Source organism: Telmatherina bonti (genome assembly GCF_933228915.1).
Source record: "Telmatherina bonti genome assembly, chromosome: 21".
Taxonomy (NCBI): domain Eukaryota; kingdom Metazoa; phylum Chordata; class Actinopteri; order Atheriniformes; family Telmatherinidae; genus Telmatherina; species Telmatherina bonti.
In genome coordinates, this window is record NC_136630.1 from 23,669,851 (window position 1) to 23,686,105 (window position 16,255).

The following is a 16,255-nucleotide window of genomic DNA, read 5'->3' on the forward strand; positions in this document are numbered from 1 at the left end:
TTCTTAGTTCCTCTTTCTGTAGGTGCTCCTGATTATTCTCTGCTTCGTAAGAGCTGGACAGGTGGTCCCAAATAACCGCAGTCCTGCAGTGTTTTTCTGTTTCTCTGCTCCAACACAGGTGTGTTTGAATCAGGTGTGTTGAAAGCCAAAACCTGCAGGACTGCAGCTCAGCTCCATAATAAACTTGCCTACCACTGTTGTAGGGTGATTTCTGTTTAGTTTCTCTACAAATATATCACCTGGTTGCCTGGTTTTGGTTTCACTTTTTCACCTGTTGCCTCATCCTTCCTTGTTTTCCTCCAGTCAGGTTTGGCATTATATTTATATTTAGGTAAAAACGCATTATTAGAAAGGGTAGTGTGCACTATTTTGTTCTGGTTCTGGTGTCAGTGTTGTAAGGTTTTCAATTACTATATTATTTTTTTGTGGAAACTGAAGTAAATAAGATGATAAATGGCAGTCTTTCCCACTAAAAATAAAGGCCATTAGGAAAAGGAAAAAAAACCCGCAAAACAGCCTCAAACAACCCAGATCACACTGACTGCAGCCTTCAGAGGTATGACTTCCCAGCAACAAGTTAGTTGGTTACTTACAAGTTTCTTAAGTTCAATCTTTCATTCTCGCTACCAACGCAAAACAATTGCAATGAACTAAACTCGGAACAGAACTTGCACAACACCATGGAAATGTAATATTTCAGGTAAACCAGAAACAGCTAAACATTGAGAATCTGAAAAATAGATTTTTAACACCAATCATATCAGGTTTAAACATATTCACTTTTCGTAATTCGTAACATATTCAAATTTCATAGTTACTCATAAAAACCGGTTCTTTTCCTATACTGGTGAATTTGGACAAGGACAAACTCAAATTTGCCCTAACCAATAAGTGTAGCTCAATATTCCTGTGCATGGAAACGTTGCCAGTTATCTGTTACTCCCCAAGCCAAATTGCTCTGTATTTACAGGAACTCAAACAATGCTATGGAAACCACCCTGGCCTACACGTTGCTGTGTCTTTTGGTACATTGCTGAACCCTGCTTTACATTACCCAGCTTTTTATGCCATTTAGTCATTCAAGTACCAGTTGACCAAGAGGAACTTCACCTTGAAAGTTTGCTATAAATTCAAACCAGGAAACAAAACTCAGGATAAGTTTTACATTAGACATGGCTGAGCCATTGGATGAAAACCATTCCTGCGTCATCATCAGATGTTTCAGCATCACAAGTTTGCAAATGCAAATCAATTGAAAACTGTACAGTGGACTGATACAGTCAAAGTCGAGCTGTAACTGCAGTGAGAAAAAGTGTGTAGAAGCAAAAGAGGAGTTTATAATGAAAAGAACACATCTCAAAGTCTGCAGTGGTCTACCATAACCGATGCAAGCTGAAGGCCCACACAGACCCCTAATCTAATCATTATCAAGTGAACAAAAAAACAAACCGGGAAATAAATCAAGAGATGCATCCAATAATAATTTATTCAGTTAAAAGGTTTGTCCTGTAATTTACCTGTTACTTGTTGTGTCTGCTGATGTCCACAAGTTGGACTGTTCTGTATGTTCTTATCATGCCATTTTTTCCAAGAATGTAACTTTATGTACAAATAATTTAATTGTTTATATTGTTGTCCTTTAAATACTGCTGACCTTTTCTTCATTGTTTCATGGGAACATCGCTGTTGGCTTAAATCTGATTAAGAACTCGTCATGCAATAATTAAAGAAATATATTTAGTTTTCGTCACATGAGGGCATCATCAGGGAACAGCTTATTTCTGACAAAGCTCTCTGTTTGTTTACTTACAGGCAGGACGTAAGCCGAGTGAGTGCACATGGATCCGCCTCCTGTACCCAAACAGTACGGCTCTCGTGAACACATGTACATTATCAGTACATCTGTGTTCAAATATTACTGTAAGTCTTTGTGTGCTGTCTTTGCGTGGCTTGTAAACACGGGATTGTAACAATTAAATCAATGATGTGCTCAGTGCCAAAGCAGTGAAGCTGACGACAATACTAGCGAGCCCTGCTTGAGACATAAACAAGAGGACTATCGCCTGTCTTTCCTTTGACAAATTTGCAATTCTTATCAGTTTCCTGTTGTGCGTTATCTGATCTGTGATGACTGAGATCTGCTGCACCGGTGATCTTTACACTGCATTCTGGACTGCCAGGCAGGGAACATCTCAGCAGACTAATCACTGGAAACTGCAATGATGATTTAGTCTCTGCTCATATGAATGAACAGAGAGAGTGGATTAGCAGATGCATGAATGGCTCATTGGTAGCTTTGTACAGTAAATGGGTGGGTGGATGAATGAGTTCGTTGGAAAAATAGATTTGTTAAATATGACCCTTTGACCAAATGAATGGAAGAACTGACTTCATCTTTACTACATATAGATGTCACCTGTGAGGATTACAAACATATTGTAACTTTAGAAAAAAAGGTATTTAACTTGTTTTAACCCTGACAAACTAAGCTATAATCACAGATATGTATACTCTATCAGACAGGCTCAAAGCCGACATCTGGCCCATCATCCTCAGCTTGGTTTTAACATCCCGTAATAGACGAATGCTCTATTCTCTCTGTTTGGTGTTTTTTGTTGAAAAAAATGGGCTGTCCAGCAATCCATGCACAGCTAGTAAAACAGTCATTTCATGTAGTGGTGACAATTGCAAGTAAATCTGTCATGAACTGTGAGTTATTTTGTAAATTTTGCCTAGTTCTTGTTGGGTTTGTTGCTGGCACTGGTTTATTTCCTTTGTCCATCTCTTCTATAGTTATCTTTCACTTCCTGTTATGTTCCAGTCAGTCTCTCAGTCACAGTCACATGTTTCTCTCAGGTTGGATTTTGGTTGTTTTAAGCTAGATTGTGGAGCATCCTACTTTTAAAAGATCTTGTTAATAAAATCCTCATTCTTACATCCCTGGTAAGAAATCTCATAGTTTTTGGCAACTATTACTTTGATTTGAGACTGTTGTTTTAACCAGTATCACATAGTGATAGATGCTATCACCACAATGTGTCAGTGATTTACCAAACTGTTTCTTAAACTCCAGGAAAAAACAGAACTGAGATTTTATAATAATGAAGTACAAATATGAAATAAAAAAATCAGCCATATACAGCAACTGCCATGATAATCTGTGTGGAACCACTTCAAGAATATAAAAATGAGGTCAAGTTAAACCCCTGCCAGGTAAAGCTAGCTTATTGTAAGTCCACCATTACTATGTATGGTCATTTGAGAGTAAAGCACCCAAAAGAAAGTTTTATAGTTTACTTTGAGCTTGAGCTTACAGTTACATCAAGAAAAAGCATCTAGACAAGAATGATGAAACTATTTGATGATTCTGAGGATGAGCTGTGTACTCATGAAGTGAGTGTGGAAAAGCTTGTCTGACCACAGATTCATAGACAGAGCTTACCACAGGCTCTTACATAACAGTCACACTATGATGTACAATGAGCAGCAACGTTTACTTACTAAACACCAGGTACCAAATGAAAAAGAAACAGTATGTGGACATGGCGATATTAGCAACATGGTGTCTAGAAGGACAACATAATATCTGAAGTCTCATTTTGAACAGTACTTTTGCTTGAAATGTCTGGCTCCTGAAGTATGTAATTGTTTGGCTAGCAATTAGCTAGTTTTTGCCTCAGCACAACCTGACCAGAGAGTATTATGGGATATTTTATTTTCAAAGTGTTTTGTAAGGCTACTGTAAACTGTGCAGAAACTGAAGACAAAATAGGTGTGTAACAATAAAAGTGTAACAATAAAAGTTGTGTCACTGCATGTCTGAGTAGGTTTTGTCACCAAAATGTAGCGACATGATGTTGAACAAAAAGCATGCTAACGTCAGCTCGAGCATGAAAAAAAACTGATACGCAGTTTTTTGGGGGTTTTTTTTGTTTGTTTGTTTTTTTTGTGTACACTTACCATTTAAATGCCAGACTGCAATAGTGAAAGTAAATCAACAACTGTTTTTGTGAAATTCATTAATAAGGACTTATGGCTGCAATGCAGCTAGATGTATCCATGGCAAAACATCAGCTTGTGATTCCCAGCGTGTTAAAATCAATCACTCCGTTTTCCTACCTCAGTTAGTTTCTGTAAGGAATTGTTCCTTTCTTGAGTTTCAATGCTCCACAGTGCAAAACCACTCAATTACCTTGTAAAACTGAATTTAAGGAGCCACCATGATCATTTATGAAACACGTGTATAGCTAAGGGAAACCACTGCAGAAGTTTATTGTAAAATCTATCCAAATTTTTATTTGTTCTCAATCCAAGCAAGATGCTCAGACAATACTGTCATACTTTTAACCCTTACACTCCAGATGTGGCTATTTAGACACAGAAAGTATGATATAAAAGTGTCTTGCACTGTAAAGTCCGAGCTGTATTTTGAAAGATTACATTTACTCTCTTGGGTATCTTCTCTATGCAGAAAATGCAAAAGAACTAGAAAATAAATGTAGAATAAAATTATGACATTGCACTTTAGGAATGATGCAAACATATATATGCATGCAAATATTTGAATTTTATGAAAAAAAGGCAATATAAATCCGTAAAATCTGATGGGTCCTTGGAGCATGATTGCCATGCAATCATATGATTGCTACATTTTTTAAATTTCTCCTTTATTTGTTTGTATTCATGTGATTCAGCCTGAATAAATTCTGATTAATTCCAATAAAATAACTAATAATTGCTGTTTAATTGTAAATTATCTTATTTGTAGCATATAAATGTTTCGCATGAAACAATTTCTGGAGGCTGACTAAAATCCAGTCACTTACAGAGAGGAGCTGATTGGAAAGCTTTGAACTCAGGATTACTCACCGTTTCTATAAGAGTAGTGGCATGCATCACTTTGAATTACGATGAGAGATTAAGTGAGAAGAGATAAACTAATCCTCAAGTCAACGATCAAACAAAACTTCTTAGCATGTTTTACAAAGGTTTTGTTAAATTGTTAGTCTGTACAATTAAAGCTGGGGGTTAAACGTACAGTGTGTAAGACATCTAATGGTAAAGATGAGGTCAAATTAATTCAGATGCCGAGCACAGTTGTGAAAGGATGGTGGCCATGAGTGGCCAATATTATTATTCTTATTGATTCAGTTGCCTCAACTACAGCATGACAACATGCATCCAGGCAAGTACTTCAACAACCTGCTTACTGTTTCCTTTAAATGTGTCTTTTAAGGCTTTCCTAAATAATGAAATAATGAGGTTAATAATAGCTAAGACACACAGCATAACTACAGAACGATGAATTTAAGGAACACAACTACTCATATGTAAAAATTACTTGATAAAAAACAATGGAACCGAAGATCATATGCCCGAAGCGTCTTGACCATAACAAAGTGATCAGAGTGCTGTTTGTTTATAATATCTGATATTTCTGAAGAGTGATTGTCTGCTCCTTCATGGCAAAGTTTGCTTCTCTGTGTCTGTGATTGGGCAGATGCTGCGAACACCATCTCTTTTATTTGAGTACACACTGACAAAGATTGAGAAACCCTGGTATTACAGAGTTGATAACCCCTTTTGTCATCCTGCTTATTCAGATCCTGAATGTCTGAATAAGTCAGCCAAGGTAACAGAGAAATATGTGGCATATGTTAATCATGCTTTGTCCTGCAGCCTTTGTTGTTGCACTGCTGTTTGTTTGTTTGTTTTTTTGGTCTATTAAGCATGTAAGGCCCATAGACCGTATATGAAAGATGGACAGAGCCTTCGGCGGTTAAAAGTGCAGCCTATGCGGAAGTGTATAGAAGTGCAGTTCGCCCCTCATCCGCTCGGGGCGGGCTGCAACAGAGCAAATCCCCATCAACTCCAATGTTAAAAAGGCTAACTTCACAGCAGAACTAAACATGTTTACAGCCTGGTTCAAAAATCCATTTTTGGTTTATAGGTCAGGTTTACCTTCATGACAACTGTGGGGGGAGTGAATTTTTTTTTCTTACTCGCCCGTTTAAAAGTGATTTATTCTCAAAGTTCTGCATATTTAGGGGCATGTCCTTTTGATCGACAGGTACCCAAAGAAGAACGTAAAACAACCACAGTTTTTAGCCGGTTAACAACGTGACTTAGCTTTAGCCCGCTTACCTCCGTTAGCTGGATAGCTCCTGTTAGCTCTGGGTTAGCTCGGTTAGCTCTTAGCTACAGAATGCTTAGAGTTCGCTCGATGTCAATCATCAACCATGACGCTCACAGCCTCCCTCTCAGCTCCACCTTTTTGCCCATATTTGTATTTGCCTCTGCCAAGATGGCGATGGTAGGAACCGCCCACCAAGCTTCATTTCCGCTCTTCAGAAACCAATGGGTGACGTCATGGAGGCTACGTTCATCGTTTAAATGCAGTCTATGGTAATGCCTTTCTCCTGCCTGATTTTTTTATTTGAATCCTGTGTCTTCTGCCTTACTCTGACATTTGAGCTCCAAAGTAACATGTACTGTGCTGTCTTCTCTGGACCAAAGCTAATTTCAAAATGGTCTGAGGCTAAATGGAAAAGTGTTCTGTGGTCAAAGAAATCAAAATGTGACTTTCCTTCTGGAAAACATGAATCCTGTGTCTCACAGACTAAAGAGGAGAGGAAGAGGAAAAGTACATGGCGGTTTTAGAGCAACATCTGCTCCCATCTAGACAACCTCTCTTTCAGCAAGACTGCTAAAGTTCATACTGCATCCATCACCAATTAAAAACATTTGGAGCATCATTAAATGAAAAATCCAGCAACAAAGACCAATCCTTTTTAAAACTGCTATCCTACATCTAATCTTCTTTAATATGGACTAACTATTGATCTATTCAACTGAAAATTGTCTTATTTTAAGGTCAAAGGGCCTCCCCACAACTGTTACATCCTTTCATCAAGGATCAGGAATGGAATAACATTTGTCTCTTAAAACTCCAACGACGAGTAAACTTACTTCCCTTATTATTTTTGTTAAGACAATTGATAAAAGAAGAAGGGATGCTACACAATGATAAACGTCATCATGGCCACGTTTGCATGGGAGTTTTATAAACTGATGAAAATTGGCCATGTAAACACCTAATTCCAAATGAAAAAGTCAAGATGGAATTAAACTTAATTTAAGTTTAATTTAATTTAAGTCATGTAAACCTTAATTCTGTTAATTCTGATCATTCTGTGCATACTTGTTACCTTGTCCCGTCCCAATGACGCACATTCTGCACATTGTTTTGCCTCCCGTCTTCGGTCGTCTGTTTTCCTTCTCAGCTGCTGTAAAAACATAAAGTACCAGAGTATGCTTGTGTTGAGCTGGTGCTTCAAAATTATAATCAAAATAACTACAAAACGGGTACTTATTATGAATTTTCCATGCTGCGACCAAAAAGACAAGCACGAAGCAAACTCTGTTTATTTCCGGCAGATGTCAATACGTTGCGTCTGCCTTCTGTCCAATCAGAACCCTTCCCAGCCTGCCTATCTAAAGAGGAATTAAGTAAGAACGTGCTTACATGTAAACATAAATTTGTAATTATTATTTCCATGTAAACTTGTAGAAAAAACTGTTGATTCAGAATTATTTAATTCAGAATTATTAGTTCTGAAATAAAAAAAACATGATGTAATTGTACTCCATATTCCAATGTTTTTGAGACAACCGTTTAAAGCATTATGATCACTATCAAATGGCTCTCATCTAAATATGGCATTTTTTTCAAGACTATTTTTAACACTATTTTGAAAGTACACTTTAAGTATACTTTAATGAATTTAGAATTACAAATTATAACAATTCTTATGCAATTTTACATGTTCATAATTAAGTAGTGAAATTGTAAGTTTAGCACATTACTTGTAGCATACTTTTTAAATAGTTATGGACTTGTATAATTATTCTACAGTCATTTAGCAGATGCTTTTATCCAAAGCGACTTACATATTAAAGTTTTTTTTTAAAGTTTAAGTTTTAAAGTTTTAAGTTTTTAAAAAATAACTTTAATATGTAAGTCATTCATTCATTCATGAATGAATGAATGAATGACTTACATATTAAAGTTTTTTTTTAAAGTGAACTCACATTAAAGTCTAGTGCACATATAATATATTTAGAAAATCACAAAACAGAACACTGAAAACATGTTGATATATTTATACAAAACTTTTAAACAAACCATTCAACGTACGTACAAATACTTGCTTTAAAGGTGTAAACGTACATTAAAGATGCAAGTTTCAAAAATAAAGAAATTCTATTATATCTAGTCCTTGGCTGGAAAAATGAAAGGGAAAAGTGAACATTTGCTTGTAAAGGTGTCGGCAAAATAGTATTTCCAAGACCACGGGCCTCATTCATAAAGCTGTCGCATGCACCAAAACCCGGCATACGCCAATTATATTCTACTTTTGGGATTTATAAAAACACAACTTGGCGGTAAAATGTCCCTTCCTCCACGCCAAGTCTGAGCATGGCGTACGCACAAAATCTGGAGAAACGGGAAACGGCGACACCAATGGTAGAAAATAAAACCAGAGAAATGATGTGAAATTTCAGACATTTGTTCAAAATCAAATACAAACTTCACACAGAATGTTGTACATTAACAGCATTTGCAAAAATGGAGAAAATGCATATTTGACATTGTTACTCCACCACGTAAAACGTTAACCACCACAATATGTTCTAAAACAAAGCAGTTCTACGTGTTATAAAAGCAAGATCACACAATTAATAAGTCATACAGAAGCTGCCATACTAATAAAGGTCTAAATGAATAATTGCAATTAAAAAGACGTGGTCGCCCGTCAAAATCACCAATCATTAAGCTATGATCAGGGTGTTTCCCCACCTGCAGATGTACTGAACATGGAGTGGTTGGATATAAAATGTGTGCAAATGTGTGCAAGATAATGGAGGTATATGCTACCTAACATGGCATTAAATGGAAACATGTCACGTTCAGCTGAGACAAGCGCTGTCGTCCCCAATCTTAAACTCATCCCCTCATTCTGATTTATTCACAAGTTTATCTTTTAGTGTAATTTCTGTCAGGGTGGAAAAAATGCTTTCAAAAGTACTAATCTTCATGCTGTTCAGAATAAGCAAAGTATACTTTTACTGTTTTTTCTTGAAGTATATACAATATAGTACATAGAAGTAAACTTTAATGATACTGTATCAGGTTTAGTGTAAAATAAGTATACTTTTAGTATACTTGAATAAACTACTTTTTGCTAAGGGAAGTCAGACGTACTCAACACGTGGGTGTGAGTCTGAACATGAAACAAACTGCAGGTGTTTGCAACATGTGACCACCTTCCTGTTTTCACCACCCCTTCTCATCAGAAATATGAGTGTTTGTTTTTGAAACGTCACACTTTTTCATTGTTGGTCTCTGATGATTCAGAGCTTTCTCTGGCGGTGGGGGCATTATAAGAAAGCAAACTCAGAGCCCTCTACTAGTTATTATTCCCTCAGTCTGCCAGGTCTCACCTGACTGTAAACATGAGCGGAAGCTGGAGGAAATGATATGGCTGCAGGTTTGATGGAAAAAGTTTACCTGCACCCAATGCCCTGTAGACATGCACATGCATGTTTTTTGTGTGCACAGATGTGGAAGTTTGGCTGTGTTTTCTTTTTTTTTTTTTTTTTTTTTTGTAGGCTTGTAGAAATCAAGTAGCCGCTCAAGATGAGAAAGATTGTTGTAATTTTCTCGCCTCTAAATCTGTAAATCATTGCCTATGCAACAGTCTCAGGCTAGTTTGTGAAGTGTAGAAATGAAACAGAAAGAAACAACAACACATAAACAAACAAATTCATATCATGTCATAGGTAGAGTAAGGAAAAGATGACACGTGATTTTCAACGTTGATGCGAGTAATGCTTTCTCCTTTTGTTACGCCGTGATTTACTTTGTATTCATGCACTGTGTGACTAAATGAGCGAGGCTACATCTCTTCTTGTCAACCCTTGATTTGCACACTCATCCTACCATGTGGAGTAAACAAACAACATGCTGCATCTTGACTGTTCACTTTCCAGCCACCTTCCACAGATGTGTGTGTATGTGTGTGTGGAGGTGGGGTGCTTGTGTGTTAATATGCATCAGTGTAAAAAGAGAAAAACACAAAACAATGTTCCTACAAAAAGAGACAGCGATCTTTTATCCTTGTGAGAAATTAGCTTATTTGTTTCCTCTTTGTTTGATTTCTTATTGCAAATTTTAAGTGTGTGTTGTTGTGCTCAGTAATGTTCCTCTGGCTTCATGTGTATTTTATTCCAATAAAAAAGACAAAACAACACAACAGTTTTCCATTCCTATCCAAGTCAGCTGTTTAATGTGAAAAGTGCCATAGACAGGTCTGCCGAATAAGAATACATGTGTTCTCTTAGATTTTTATTTGTTGAGACAAATAGGCTGTCCACCACTGTATGCACAGCTAAACAAACATTTCATTTAGTGGTGACAAATGCAGGTAAATTTGTCATAAACTTTGAGTTGTGTTGTCTAGTTTTTTTCTAGTTCTTGTTAGGTTTGTTGCTAGCACTGGTTTATTTCCATTATCCATTTTCATCTGTCCATCAACTATCGAATAGATTTCAGTTTGTAAATGTAAATGATGAGTCTTCCTCACACAACAGGGTAAGTCATGGAGTTCCTCAGGGTTCTGTACTTGGACCAATACTTTTCACACTATACATGCTTCCCTTAAGAAATATCATCAGGCAGCGTGGTATAAATTTTCATTGCTATGCAGATGACACTCAGGTCTACCTTTCCATGAAGCCAGATGAAACCCATCAGTTTCTTAGATTACAAAGATGTCTGATGGACATCAAGACCTGGATGACCCTGAATTTTCTCTTTTTAAATTCAGACAAGACAGAGGTCGTTATCTTTGGGCCTGAAAAACTTAGGACAAAATTATGCAGTTATGTAATTAATCTGGATGGCATTAATCTGGCCTTCAGTACCACTGTGAGAAATCTTGGAGTCATTATTGACCAGGACTTGTCTTTTAGCTCACATTTAAAACAGGTTTCTCGAGCCGCCTTCTTCCACCTGTATAATATTGCAAAAATTAGAGGCATCTTGTCTCAGAAAGATGCAGAAAAATTACTGCATGCCTTTATTACTTCCAGACTGAAATACTGCAGTTCCTTATTTATGGGTTGTCCCAAATATGCCCTGAAAAGGTTCCAGCTGATCCAAAATGCTGCAGCAAGAGTTCTGATGAGGTCTAGCAGGAGAGATCATATTTCACCAGTTTTAGCCTCTCTACACTGGCTCCCTGTTAAATCCAGGATAAAGTTTAAAATTCTTTTCCTCACATATAAAGCTCTCAATGACCAAGCTCCATTATACATTTGCATGTAGCATATCGATGTGCTTGGCAGATTATGTTGTAGTATGTAGGCACAGATGATTGTTAATCGTAAGAAATATAATGGAGTAATATTCATTGTTATGTTTTGGATTGCATGACCATGGATAATGCAGTCTAGGGTGACTATGTGTGGGGAAGATCTTGTGTGCCCTATAATGGGGGCTTGGCTAATATGCATGGTCTAATGTCTGAAGCTGTAATTCTGTTTTTTACATGTGGATTTATGCTGTGTAGTTAGTGTGATTATATGATGTGCAACACTGGCAATTACAAAAAGGGATAGGATTTAATAAGTTTTGCACTTCTTTCTACTCTTTTTCGAACATATAGATTATTCCCTTGTATATTTTATATATATATATATATATATGTACGAATATGTGTATGTATGTGTATGTATATATATATATATATATATTTATATATATATATATATATATATATATATATATATATATATGTGTGTGTGTGTGTGTGTGTATAGATATATATATCTATGTACATAATTAGTTTTTGAGTCACGTGTAACCTATTGATTTGCTTGATTTGTTGTTTTATATTCATGTTTGAAATATAATCTAATTACTGTTCGAAATAAACAATAAACAATAGCCATCCATTACTGATGAAGCAATGGGGATGTTACCTGATGCACTGAGAAGTACTTCACCCTATTTCTCTAATATATTAATGTATAAATATATGACAATATTGCCGTCTCTAACTTATTTCTCCTTTTTCCCACAGGTCTTCCTGAATAAGTGCAGTTGTACATGTTGTTCTGTCTTTCCTGTCCTCTCCACCCCAACCAGTCGAGGCAGATGGCTGTCCCCCCCCGAGCCGAGTTCTGCCAGAGGTTTTCTTCCTGTTAAAAGGGAGTTTTGTCCTTCCCACTGCCGCCGCATGCATGCTCAGGATGGGGGATTGGATCGAAGTCATGACTTGATGCAATCAGTTGGTTTCTATTATAGGATGTATGAATTGGCTTGAAATTATGTGTATGATGATTCGTGTATGTCAAGTGCCCTGTGACAACATTGTTGTGATGTGGCGCTATACAAATAAAGCTGAAACTTCCTGCTATGTTTCATTCAGTCTGTCAGTCAGTTGCATATTTCTCTTAGTTTGGATTTTGGTTGTTTTAACTAGTTTTTGGAGCATCCTGCTTTTAAAAGATCTCGTTAATAAAATCCTCGTTCTTACGTCCCTGGTAAGAAACTTACTTACAACTATTAATTTGATTTAAAACTGTTGTTTTAACCCGTACTGCATAGTGATACATGCTATCACCACAATGTGTCAGTGATTTACCAAACTGTTTCTTAAACTCAAGGAAAAAACAAAACTAAGATTTTATGATAATTCATCATTCATTTTCCTAACATCTTAATCCAATTCAGGGTTTCAGGGGATTTTATGACAATAGAGTACAAATGGGAAAATCACCTCCAGCCATATACGGCAACTGGCATTATAATCTGTGTGGAACCACTTCAAGAAAATACAAATGAGGTCAAGTTCAACCCCTGCCAGGTAAAGCTAGCTTATCGTGAGTCTACCATTACTATGTATGGTCATTTGAGAGTAAAGCACCCAAAAGAAAGTTTTATAGATTTCTTTGAGCCTGAGCTTACAGTTCCATCAACGAAAAGCATCTAGACAAGATGAGTGTTGAAAAGCTTGTCTGACCACAGATTCATAGACAGAGCTTACCACAGGCTCTTACGTAACAGTCACACCATGATATGCAATGTGCAGCAATGTTTACTTACTAAACACCAGGTACCAAATGAAAAAGTAACAGTATGTGGACATGGCAATATTAGCAACATGGTGTCTAGAAGGACAACATAATATCTGAAGTCTCATTTTGAACAGTACTTTTGCTTGAAATGTCTGGCTCCAGAAGTGTGTAATTGTTTGGCTAGCAATTAGCTAGCTTTTGCCTCAGCACGACCTGACCAGAGAGCATTTTGGGAAATTTTATTTTCAAAGTGTTTTGTAAGGCTACTGTAAACTGTGCAGAAACTGAAGACAAAATAAGCGTGCAACAATAAAAGTTGTGTAACTGTGTATAGTATGCATGTCTGAGTAGGTTTGTCACCAAAAAGTAGTGACATGATGTTGAACAAAAAACATGCTAACATCAGCTCGAGCATGAAAAAAAAACTGAACTTTTCTTTTTTAAAATTTTTTTTCACATGTCAAGAAAACTACCATTTAAAATTGATATGCATGAATAATATGCATACAAGTGTGAAGAGAGGAAAACACAAAACAGTGTTCCTACTAGCTATAATAATCTAAGTTTGACAAAAAGAGATAGCAGTGTTTTATCCTTGTGAGAAATAAGCTCATTTGTTTCCTCTTTGTTTTCTTTCCTTTACTTTATCTTTTTATTGCAAATTTAAAGTGTGTGCCATTGCACACTCAGCAATGTTCCTATGGGTGCATGTGTATTTTATTGCAGTAAAAAAACACAACAAGACAGTAGTTTTCCATTCATATCCAAGGAAAAGTCAACAGAGTCAGCTGCTTAATATGAAAAGAGTGTGTTTATGTGTTCTGTAAACTGAACAGATTAACAGGAAGGTTTCACAAAACAAAGAGCAGCACAGCTTGCAAAGATTATATACACTGTTACTGTTTTTGACAGCAAACATGAGTGCACATGGCATACACCTTCTATTGATTCAGATTAACCTTACTAATATCTAGTTGGACCTCATTTTTCTTTCATAACTTACATGTCAGCCTAACTATTCACATATTCTCACAAAATGTTCAGAGCTTCTTTCTCTGTAAACTCCCAAAACTGCAGGTTCATCAGTCCATTCTCTCAGCTTTCTACAAATGCTTTGTTGAATCCATTCTTACATTTAACATAACGACTTGGTTAGGATCACCTACTTCTACTCATAGAAACACTCTAAATAAAATTATCAAATTGGGCAGTAAAATTATAGGCCAGCAACAGCAGTCTCTTAAAGACCTTTGTGACACCAGAGTTCTGAGAAAAGGCGCACAGATCTCCACTGACTCTTTACACCCACTGAACCCTTACTGCACGCTGCTACCTTCAGGATGCAGGTACAGAACCTGGACAAAGGGAGCATCTAGTTTCATCCCAACCTCTGTTCCCTTGCTAAACAGCTAGTCTAGAAACTATGGCTCTTAATGTTTTATTGTGATGAACGTTATGAATGGATGTGCTATGTGTACACATGTTTTAATGTTTTTTATTATGTCTGTAGCACCATCTCCTCTGCAAGCAAAGTTCCTAATGGATAAATAAAGCTAATTTGATTTGATTTGAAAATTGCCTTAATCTTTGGTTTCATCGAGGGATAATAAAGTTTAGGATGAAATCTGGAAAATGTAAAAGGTTTGTGCAACACTCAAGCATGCAGTGGAAATTCCTGCATCTCAAACTGTTTACTGAATTATAACCCAACCAAGCTGATAAAATACTAATGTTTCAATAACTTGTGATGTGTTAGGTGTCATCTTGATCTGATGATGTGAACATTTGAACAGGATGATGAAGATGGTCCGTGAACTATAACATTTACAGGTTTACATATGGTTCAGAAACTTTTTGTTTCTTTTCCTTTCTTATCATTTACCATATAATAATATTTGATCTGTGCTCCATACAAGCTGGATTGAGTAACTTCCAGATTGTGTCCAACTCATTTGGTCATAATTAATATACAGAATATAATCTTTCATACCTTGTTTCACATGTGAAATAAGAAAATGGATATGATCTGATGTGAGAGAGAATTTATTGTCTTTCCCATTTACACCATCTGTGGATGCTCCCAGCTCTTCAGCATGAGTTGAGTCAATTTATTACCATGATCACTGATCAGAGATTATTTCCTTTAGTCTGAGATTAAATTAAAAAACTAAGACTGTCATTATCTTTTTTATTTTTTCATTTTCATCCAAAGCCTGAATTGGAAACTGGATAATAGCTTATGATCCAATACTAATAATAATAATAATAATAATAATAATAATAATAATAATATAATTATTTAGTTTGGGGAATGAAAACAGAAAAATCAACAACTTTGATTTACATGTTTTGTTTGAATGGGGGGATATGAAGTACCTTAAAGTACCCAGATCCAGCATGGTATTATAATGGAGTAGCAGTTAAAGCACCAGTCTGCATCTGCAACAGAGCTTCTTAGACAATGTTCAAATACAACAAAGACTCAAAGGTATTCGCCCTTACAAAGTCCTTGTATTCCAATCAGATGGGATTTGATGGCACCTGTAAGAATCGTCAATGACCCTACACCATAGGGTCCAAAGTTTCTGCAACCTTTCAGTTTGGTGCACAGATACGGACATTTGCTCATTTAATATAATTAAATACAAATGCGCAAATGTTTACATCTATTTGCAATCTAAATTTATCATATACACATATATTTGCATGCATGCATAATATCTAACTATCTAGAAAGGATTAATTTAATACATTTAAACCATTGAGTAGCACACATGAATAAACTGGATTATTGAGCCTATACCCAATAAATGACACTTGAAGGTTAATCATGTTTGCTGTTCAGATGACTGCAATGGACTGGCGAGCTGTCCAGGGTATACCCTGCCTTTCGCTCAACGACTGCTGGGATAGGCTCCAGCTTCCCCGCGACCCTTCATCGGATTAATCGGTTAGGATGATGTATGAATGAACGAATGCTTTTAAGAGTAGCTTTTAGGTGTCATTGATTATGATAAAAAAAAACAAATCTTGCAAATAAAGAGGACCAGGACAGAGAAGACAGGACAGATGAGAAAGGTTAAATTAAAAAGCATCTTTTATTGCATTGGTT